This window comes from Camellia sinensis, chromosome 8 (genome assembly GCF_055761805.1).
Source record: "Camellia sinensis isolate YWXY chromosome 8, ASM5576180v1, whole genome shotgun sequence".
In the NCBI taxonomy this organism is placed as follows: domain Eukaryota; kingdom Viridiplantae; phylum Streptophyta; class Magnoliopsida; order Ericales; family Theaceae; genus Camellia; species Camellia sinensis.
This window is the reverse complement of record NC_138968.1, coordinates 194,763,263-194,773,372: the sequence shown is the minus strand read 5'-3', so window position 1 is coordinate 194,773,372 and position 10,110 is coordinate 194,763,263.

Here is a 10,110-nt window from a genome sequence, read left to right as displayed (position 1 = left end):
GGAGTGTAAAATTGGCCCGCGGCCCGTGGGCCACCCGAAGCCCTCCCGCGGCCCGGGGCAAGCTCGTTTGGGACCGAGCCCGAGCCCAGCCCGAAAACTTGGGCTAGGACCTGGTCCATCACTTTGAAGCTCGGCCCGCATAAGGCCCATTTAAGGCTCGGCCCGCTAGAGGCCCGGTGTCTTTTTTGTGGAAAATAATAAAATTTTAGAAGAAAAAATTAAAAAGAATTAAAAAGATGGCGAGGCTCATCCAAGCCCGACCCAAGCCCAAGCCCCTTGGATCGACCCACCGGGGCACCCAAAGCCTGAATACGTTCGTGCCAGGGCTAGGGCCTAGGCCTAATTTTTTGGCCCGTGAGCCGGTTCGGCCCGGACCGAATTTTGGCAAGCACCCACGAGGCTTTACATCGGTTGGCCCCGGCCCAGGTTGGGCCGAGCCTCTACACATTGATGATATGAACATTCATATTGACGGTGTGAATATTTACATTGACGATGTGAACATTCACATTAGGGGTATTTTGGTAATTATGTCACCCATAGGATGTGAACATTCACATTAGGGGTATTTTAGTAATTATGTCACCCATAGGACTTATTGAAACATAAGAAAATAACGTGGACTAAATGGAACATAAGTAGGTGAAAAAAGTATTTTGGTTTTCTTACCTCAAATAGGAACATTTACATTGACGGTGTGAACATTTACATTATGGATATTTTGGTAATTATGTCACCCATAGGACTTATTGAAACATAAGAAACTAATGTGGATTAAATGGAACATAAGTAGATGAAAAGGGTATTTTGGTCTTCTTACCTCAAATAGGACCTAATGGAATAGTCAAAAAGAATATGAGTTGGATAAAATAAAACTCTTAGAAAAATGATTTATCAAAAAAGCTCCCTTTTAAAAATTACCTTTTAAATTTAAATTTTATATAAGTTTTGGAATTACAATTTCGTTTGACAACATCACTTTTTAGTTTAAAAGTCAAAAAGTTACTAAAAAATAAAAAGTCAGCACTGTATACTAAAAAATTAAAGATTTTTATTTTTATTTTTATTTTTTACACATCTTTTCCTAAAAAATTAAAAAATTATCTTAAATATATTAATTTTTTCAAATCATATTTTATTAAAAAAATTAAAAAATTATTAAAATAACATATTTCTAAACAATACTACTGGCTGTCAGTCGTTCTCAATTGACAATTAATGAGCCAGGAAAAGGCCAAATCATTTTGTATACAACTTCTGTAGACAAATTTTATTGCATTGTATTGTAGGTGCTTGAAAATTGCTTGGTACCCCCCCTTTTCTTTTGGGAATTTCTACAATTTTCTTTGAATCTTAACTATTGATGTATTTGTGAGAGTCATTTATATATGTATGGGGCTCATACCATTAATGATTGAGATTCAAAAGAAATTGTAGAAGTCTCTAAAAAAAGAGATATCAATCATTGTTGTAGGTGCCTTGATACATGGTGGTGTTTTGAAAAGTTGGTAAAAAATTAATTTTTTAGCTTTTTTAGCCTATTTCATCTTTCTGTGAATAAAAAATCTGAGAGATAATGTAATCCAAAATGAATAAAAAGCTAAAAGTAAACTTTTTATTTTGATCCCAAAACAAAGTATGGTATCAAATGGGAGATAGTTGTATGCGAAAGGCTATGTTTGTTGGGAAAACTGGACAAGAGGTTTAGTTTAGCGAGAAGAAAGACAACCAAAAAACTTACTATATAAGAGGTCGTTTGGTTGAATATCATGAAAATCAAATATTTTAAATTTTGAGGTTATTGGAGATTTGTTAGGCCGTTAATTTCAGGACTTTGGGATTGTTAAGGTGTGCATAAATTGATCTGGATACTCGATTATAAAAAAAATAATTCCTAGGACTATTATAGTGATTATCAATCCTTTTGGATTGTACATCTTGTCTCATATTTGAATTAGCTTAGGATTTTGGGATGAATTGACAAATCTTATTCACTTTGTTTAGTTTTAATTTTCAGACTCTTCAGAAAATTTAATTTTTTCATTTTCCGTGATATTCACTCTGACATTCTCTCTGACAAAATCCTATTCACTGAATTTTTTTAATATTTTAAGTAATTTTTAGACACACATAACATAAATACACTTAAAAAGATAATATTTGTAAAAAAAATCTTTAAAAAATTCATTAAATACAAAAAATATAAAAAAATTACGAAAATTTAGTATATTTTTCATATTTTTTTGTATTTAATAATTTTTTAAAATATTTTTTCACAAATATTTTAATATTTAGATACATATAAGTAAAGTACATCTAAAAAAATAAAAATATTGCTTAAAATTTTAAAAATATTCACTAAAAACATAAAAAAAAAACGATAAATAAAAAACTCAATTTATAAAAAACTGAATTTGAAAAATTGAAACTAAACACACTAATTAATTTTATAATTTAATTAGTTATTCCAAACATCTTCTTATTCTTGTTTTATATCCCACCTTCCCTCTTGATATTCAATAATAGTTTCAAAAAATATCCTTCCTCCTGTTATTAATTATAAATGGCATTCACTTCATAAATTAAAGCGTAACAAATCGCAAATTTTAAAAACCAAATCAGAACATATACAAAGGTTGAGGGTTACAGTAAAACACAATGTATATTTTGACAATCATTAGTGTAATTAACTCAAAAGTCAAAATTTAAGAAGTTAAAAAGACATTCGAAATAACTTGAGAATGAGAATAGCCATGGAGTTGTCAATAAATATAGATAAAATTCGAAACTCGTATTTCATTTCATCATGGTAAATAGAGACAAAAACTTGTTTGCAGCTATAATTTACCTAAAAAATCCAACTAACAATACAATCATCGCGCGCAAGACACACATTACAAGAGACATGAATATCCGAGAAACAGGGGATGATATTGTAACTGATGATGAATTGATTTGTATCTCACAAACAATCACATCACAAGATGGAACAACCTCGTGGGTCTGAATCATATACCGGTTGACAGTAACAAGGGGTTGGAATAACTGGTGGAGCCATAGTCCACTGGAGTGGTTTCTCTTCTTTCTTTTCCTCCTCTTTGGGCTTCACTTCTTCCACTTTGTATGCTGGCATATTTGCTCACCTTCCTCCTTATTGACTTGGTTAACTCAACTGAATCAATCTGTTCTCCTATTACCTCTACTTGATCTTTTCCATCTCCTTTTATTGCCACTGAGCTCACACCTATGTAAAACAATTAATCAGTACCAACATTCATGAATTGAGAAAGCTAGAAAATGTCACAATGCACTTGTCTTGATCATTGAATTATATCTCGAGATTTTTATTTCTTGAGCCTTTCACACTATCCTATAACTGTAAAGTGATTTTTATTTCTTGATCGTCGGAGTGCCCCCGGGTGGACGAACCACCGCCGGAATCTTCTCTTTCTGTTGCAGGTCAGACAGGTGCCATCTATTCTGCCAGTGCTTTCCAGCTAAATACTGAGTTGACAGTGTGATCGGAAATTCACTCACACAATTTGGCGCCGTCTGTGAGAAAGAAAGGAGAATAGATGGCCAGCGACGGGCAGAAGAACAGGGTTGGGGACGAAATCCCAGCTGGGAGTGGAAAACACGTTGATCCAAACGTAGAGGAAGATGGTCGTAATGAGGAGACTCAGAACCAGTATCACGGCAAGAAATACGTCGGCCAGGATGGTGACGTACCGAAGAAACTAGATCAAAGTGGCTACTACAACGAGGACGACCTCCAGGTATGGAAGGATAGATGCTTGCGGATGGACGAAGAAGTAAAAGAGATGGCGAACAAATTGGCGGACCTGCAATCGATCGTCAATTTCATGATGCAAAATAATGTCATGCAGCCACCATTCCCGGCGGCCAATGCCCAGAAGGGGGGACAGAAGCCAATCCCAATAGCCCCCCAGCACACCAGGAGTGAAAGACTCTCTCATCGGCCTTCAAGGGAGGTCGAGCGAGGAGAGTCGAGAAGGAAAGAATCGCGGAGGGCGCATCGCACAAAGGAAGCAGACCCCAGAGAACATCGACATGTTCAAAGGCAGGAGCTGTGTTTCGACATAACTCATGGAGAAAGGTCGAAGAGGCTCACAACGAAGCTGAGAGCAGTGCACCTAAAAGACTGAAATCAGGAGATAGTCGAGCTCCTGGGTGGACAAATGAGGACTTGAGAGATTACCTCAAGAGGAAGCAACAGAATGCCGATGCCGAGGTAAACTCCCCTGATAAGCCGAGAACACCCTTCTCAGTGGAATTGGACAAATTTAAGGCGCCGAAGAGATTCAGTATGTCGAGGTTCCAAATATACGATGGTAAGTCAAACCCCAACTTCCACGTTGGATTATACTTGAATTCAATGGCATTGTATAGTGGGAACGAGCCGTTGCTTTGCAAAGTGTTCTCCTCATCCTTCGGAGAGATTGCATCAGATTGGTTTCATAAACTACCAAAGGGAAGTGTGAAGACCTGGGAAGGCCTGGCCGAGATGTTTGTGGCCAGGTTCGTGAGAAACAAGTTGCAGCCATTAAGGGTGGACGCATTGATGGCTTTGAAGATTAGTAAGGATGAAGGCCTTAGGGCCTACGCAAAAAGATACTATGAGGTGTTCAACCGACTACCCGAATGCAATCAAGAGGTGGTAGTCGTATCTTTCAAGAACGGTCTAAAAGACGACTGTCCATTACGAAAATCTTTGGCAAAGACATTACCAAAAAGCATGGAAGAGCTCATGGCTAGAATTGAGAAGTATGCTAGAGCTGAGGAAGATACGTCGGGGATAAATGAGACAAAGCAAGAAAAAGGAAACAGCTCGCCGAAGCGAGGCCGAGGTAACAATAGATCCAGCAAGCAAGAGGTAGGACTGGGGGCTACACAGGCAGTTACAGCTGTGTTCCGAATCCCGATTCACAAAGTCCTGGACAAAATTCAGAATCAACCCTATTTCAGAGCACCAGCAAGGACACCAGGAGAGTTTATGGAAAGAAACCTTGACAGACATTGTGCTTACCACAATGAAAATGGGTACATGACTCAGGGTTGTAGAGCCCTGAAAACACACTTAGAAGACCTGGTGAGGCAAGGCCATCTGAGAGACCTTATCGATGAGGCCAGGATAAGGGAAGAACAGGCAAGACTGCCTCAGGCGCCAGCAGCTCCACCTCCTCCAGCACAGCAACCTCAGGCAGGAGGACCTCGGGTAATTAATGTAATTCACTCGAAGGTCAACGAAAACGAGATTCGGGGGGAGACCCAGAAGGTAAAGCACCTACAGCATGTCTACCAAGTCGGGAAGAAGAGACATCGGGTAGAGGAGTACCAAGGACCAGTAGTGTCCTTTACTGAAGCCGACCTTGAGATGGTGCAACATCCACATAACGATGCCTTGATAGTATCTCTCCAGGTTGGGGAATGCCAAGTGAAGCCCATCTTAATCGATCAAGGCAGCTCTTGTGACATCATGTACGTCAGATGTTACAAGGAGCTTGGCCTTCACCCAGACGATATGGAGCAATCCAATAGCCCAATGGTTGGGTTCAATGGAACGCCGACATGGCCATTGGGAACGACGAGCTTGGAGGTGCAGGCTGGCACCAAGAAGATAAAGACAGAGTTTACCGTAATCGACACACCCTCCCCTTACAATATCATCTTGGGAAGGTCGTGGTTGCATGCGATGGGGGCTGTTCCCTCAACATTGCATCAACTATTGCGGTCCCCAACAGAACATGGGATAGAGGAGATCAAAGGAGATTAGCTGCAGGCAAAGAATTGCTCCATGGCAGCAATGAAATCCACCTGCAGCATACGAGAACCAGAGAAGGAAGAGATCAAAGACGAGGACGTGGAAGTCCTAGAGGATATCGGCAAAGAGCCAGCCGAGAAGAGTGAAGAAACACTAAAGAAAATCCTCGTCCAAGAGGGGAATGAAGAACGCCTCTTTCTTCTCAGCTCGGGCTTAGCCGAAGAAGAGGAAAAAAAGTTGGAGGCGTTCCTGAGAGCAAATATTGAGGTGTTTGCCGAAGTAAATAAATAAAGTTTTGCTCTTTTGCCGAAGTAAATAAATAAAGTTTTAGCTTGATTTATTCGTTTATACACTTGTGACTGATAAAGATACATAACATTGTTTCTGGAATACATGTATAATGAGAACCCAAGTGGAACTTAGGTTCACATTAAGGGGCAGAGAGAAGAAAAATGGTTTTAACACTTGTTGAAACTTGAGAAAAGTTTAGAAGTTGAAGTTAAACCGAGATCATGTTTAACACTTGTTGAAACTTAAGAAAAGTTTACAAGTTTAAGTTAAACCGAGATTATGTTTAACACTTGTTGAAACTTGAGAAAAGTTTAGAAGTTGAAGTTAAACCGAGATCATGTTTAACACTTGTTGAAACTTGAGAAAAATTTACAAGCTGAAGTTAAACCGAGATTATGTTTAACACTTGTTGAAACTTAAAAAGTTTACAAGTTGAAGTTAAACCGAGATTATGTTTAGCACTTGTTGAAACTTAAAAAGTTTACAAGTTGAAGTTAAACCGAGATCATGTTTAACACTTGTTGAAACTTGAGAAAAGTTTACAAGTTGAAGTTAAACCGAGATTATGTTTAACACTTGTTGAAACTTGAAAAAGGTTTTAACACTTGTTGAAACTTGAGAAAAGTTTACAAGTTGAAGTTAAACCGAGATCATGTTTAACACTTGTTGAAACTTGAGAAAAGTTTACAAGTTGAAATCGGGATCATGTTTAACACTTGTTGAAACTTAAGAAAAGTTTACAAGCTGTAGTTAAACCGAGATCATGTTTAGCACTTGTTGAAACTTGAGAAAGGTTTACAAGTTGAAGTTAGACTAAGGCAAAACACTTGTTGAAATTTTATGAAAAAATTTTACAAGCTGAAACCATGGTTATGCTAAGAAAGGTACTTGGGTACTTGCCGAGGAAAATTATCAGTTTGTATAACCAGGGTGTGTCACCCCGAGAAGGTTGCACAAAGATTGAAGTGTATATTAAAGATATGCAAAATATTCTAAGTATGGAATCATACAAGAGTAGTAAAAAGAAGGCAAACATACAAACGTTCAAAACAAAGAAGTTGTATTTATAAGAAGACACTTCGACCATATGAAGAGCTTACACTGTTTCAAAAGAAAAAACAAAAGTACAGAACATAGAAGAAAGAAAAAAGACATCAAAATTAAGACTCCTCAGCAACAGCAGATGGTTGGGTTTGAACTTCAGAAGATTGCTGGGAAGACATCTCGGCAGCCTTTTCAGCCGCAAGCTCGGCATCTATTTCTTGAAGGGATTGATCGAGGCTCTTGTCGGCGAAAGGAATATCCGATGATGCCTTCTCAAGAGTGGCATCCTTGGGAACCTCCTCACCCTTCTCATCTTGAGTCAAGTCTAGGACTTGTTCATTCTGGGTAGGGGACTTGGCCCCAGCAGTTTCTTTTGATTTCCTAACCAAAACCTCCTCCTCAGACTTAGATTTGTCGTCGGATTGGCTTGGAGTTAGGGGGAATGGCAGAGGAAGGACGTCGGTGTTCCTGAGGGGGGAGTCATCGGGGATTTCAAGCTTTTTTAGAAGAGACATCCAACCAAGGGTGAAACCCTTGTTGCATGCCTACTTCGCTTGCTTTTCATAGTCCACCGTAATATCGGCCACCCCCTCGTTATAGCCCTTCTCATCAGCTGCCTTTATCTCAGCATCTTTGGTGGTTAGGGCATCCTGAAGTTCTTTCTGGGCCTGGGACATCTTTTCCTCGGCCTCTCTTTTTTAGGCCTCAAGAACCTTCCTAATGGCCTCAGCGGATTCCGCCTTTCTTCGGCGTCATTTTGAGCTTTAATAGCAGCCTTGGCTTGATCCTCCAGGGTCTTCATTTTTGATTGCAAGTTTTTATTAGTCTTTTGCAGACTAGCAGCCTTCCTCTTCTTGTCGGCAAGCTTCTTCCGATTCTCAAAGACTTGCACTGAGAAAGAATGAGCATTCTGGATGGCCTGAAAGTAAACAAAAGTTATTAGAAAATATTATAAGTATGAAATGAAGAAAAAGAAAGAAAAATTACTGAATAAAGAGACTTACTTGAACAGAGCACTGAAGCATCAGAGCATAGTTTTCATATTCGCTCAGCTCGGCGTTCCGGTCGAAATCGCCGGGAAGAAGCATAGCGGTACTAAGGGCAACGCCGACGTTGATGTCGTCGGCACTATCGCTAGCCCTAACTGGCTTATCCTCCAGTGTCATTTGGGGGGCCCAAGGGGCATCGTGCTTTAAAGACCCCGAGGTGGTTGTAGCGGATGACCTCGGCCTCTTTGATCGGGTAGATTCGGATGGTTGGCCCTCGGCAGGCCTCTTTTCGGCGGCAGAATGGGACTTATCGCTCTCAACCAATATGGAGATTGGTAAGGTGTCCTCAGTGTCAACCTGAGTCACCTTGGCCTTTGGCTGGTCTTTCTTAATTCTTTTTTGCTTTTGCCTTGGCTGAGGCTGGGTTTGTGCTGGCTGAGCGTCAACGTCGATAGGGATGCTGGCTAAGAGGTCTTTGGTAACTGCTTTTTGGTGGCCCATCTCAGCAGCAAAAATTGTTCGGCGTTGTCGACGGCGCTGGGATATTGGGATCAGATATGGAGCTGAGGTAGACGGCTGCTCAGCTGGATCAGAGGTCGATCCTTGATCTGGCCGAGATAAGGAGGCAGTTTGAGGAGTTGTAGCAGAAGGAGGTGACTGGCTTTTCTTCTTCTTCTTTGGGACGCCGGGCAGCGCCGATTTGTAGGTTGGGATGAAATTGAGTACTAGAGGGGCTCTTCGTTTTTGGACTGGCATATCCAAAAGTTTCCTCAAGTCTTTGCTGGGAAAGAAAGACTGACGGAAGCCCTTTGGTGGCTGAGGAAGAGCTGCAAGAAAAATAGACATTAGAAACAAACAAAGTATTGAAGACTTTAAAAACAAGTTAGTATGAACACAGGGCTCTTACCATTGCCCTCTACAAAAACTGATCGAGAAAGAGGGTAGAGATGGAGGTCCTCGTCTGGAGCAAACTCCCAATTCGCCGAGGTAATTAAATAGTCATCCCCAGCTCCCTTGTTGGAGTCAGGGAGGCCGGCAACAATTTTGTACTCTGTGGACCTCGGCTTAAGGTAGTAAACGTAGCCCGTATCTTTTTTGAGGCCACACATGGTGTAGCAGTATTGGATATCGGCTAAGGTAATCCTAGCGTTTTCTTGTCTAGCTAAGGCTATGATACCATTGATGACTCGATAGGAATTGATGGCGAGTTGCATCGGGTTCAACTTATAATAGTGAAGTATCTCACGCAAAAAGGGTGTTGAGTGGGAGCTGAAGTCCGCACTCAATGAAGGCTACCACAGGGAAGGGCATAGAATCAATTGTAGGCATAATAAAGTCATTTTCCCCAGCCAATCTCAGATAGACGTCGTATCCTATGTTTCCACATACCCATGATATCGACCTAACTAGGAGAAACTGGGTTTCAGAAAGAAGGTGTTTTAAAAGGGTTATTAGGACCACGGCAAAAACCTAAAAATTTGTGGGGTAAGAAATTGTGGGGATCGTTTCGGTTTTTCCTAAGAATTTGTGAGTTCTATAAACAAATCCCAAACCTATATCTATGGAAACGAAGATTGAAGGCACGAATCTGGAAAACAAAAAAGTAAGAATGCGCTTTAGAATCAAGAACAAAGATGGACTATCAAGAACATTGTAAGTACAAAGGGTATAAGGTCAAGAACAGTGGCAAAAGTGCAGAAAAGTTGTGAGCAGTGCGTGTATTCAAGACATGGGCAAAGAGCAAAGTCGTGAAATAAACACACTCAGATACATGACTCATAAATCAAATACTTGAGTAAAATAGCAATGACGATTAATAATGAAGCAAAACTTCTTGGAGAGCAACAAGAAATAAAACCAGGAGGAACGATGGCTTACCAGAAAGAGGGAAGCCGGAATGGGGATTGCTGAAGTCTGACGACGGTTGCAATGGCGGAAGATCGGTGAAAATTACGCCGGAAGAGGTAAACGGAGCAAGTTGCAGAGCTATGGAAGTTTGAACAA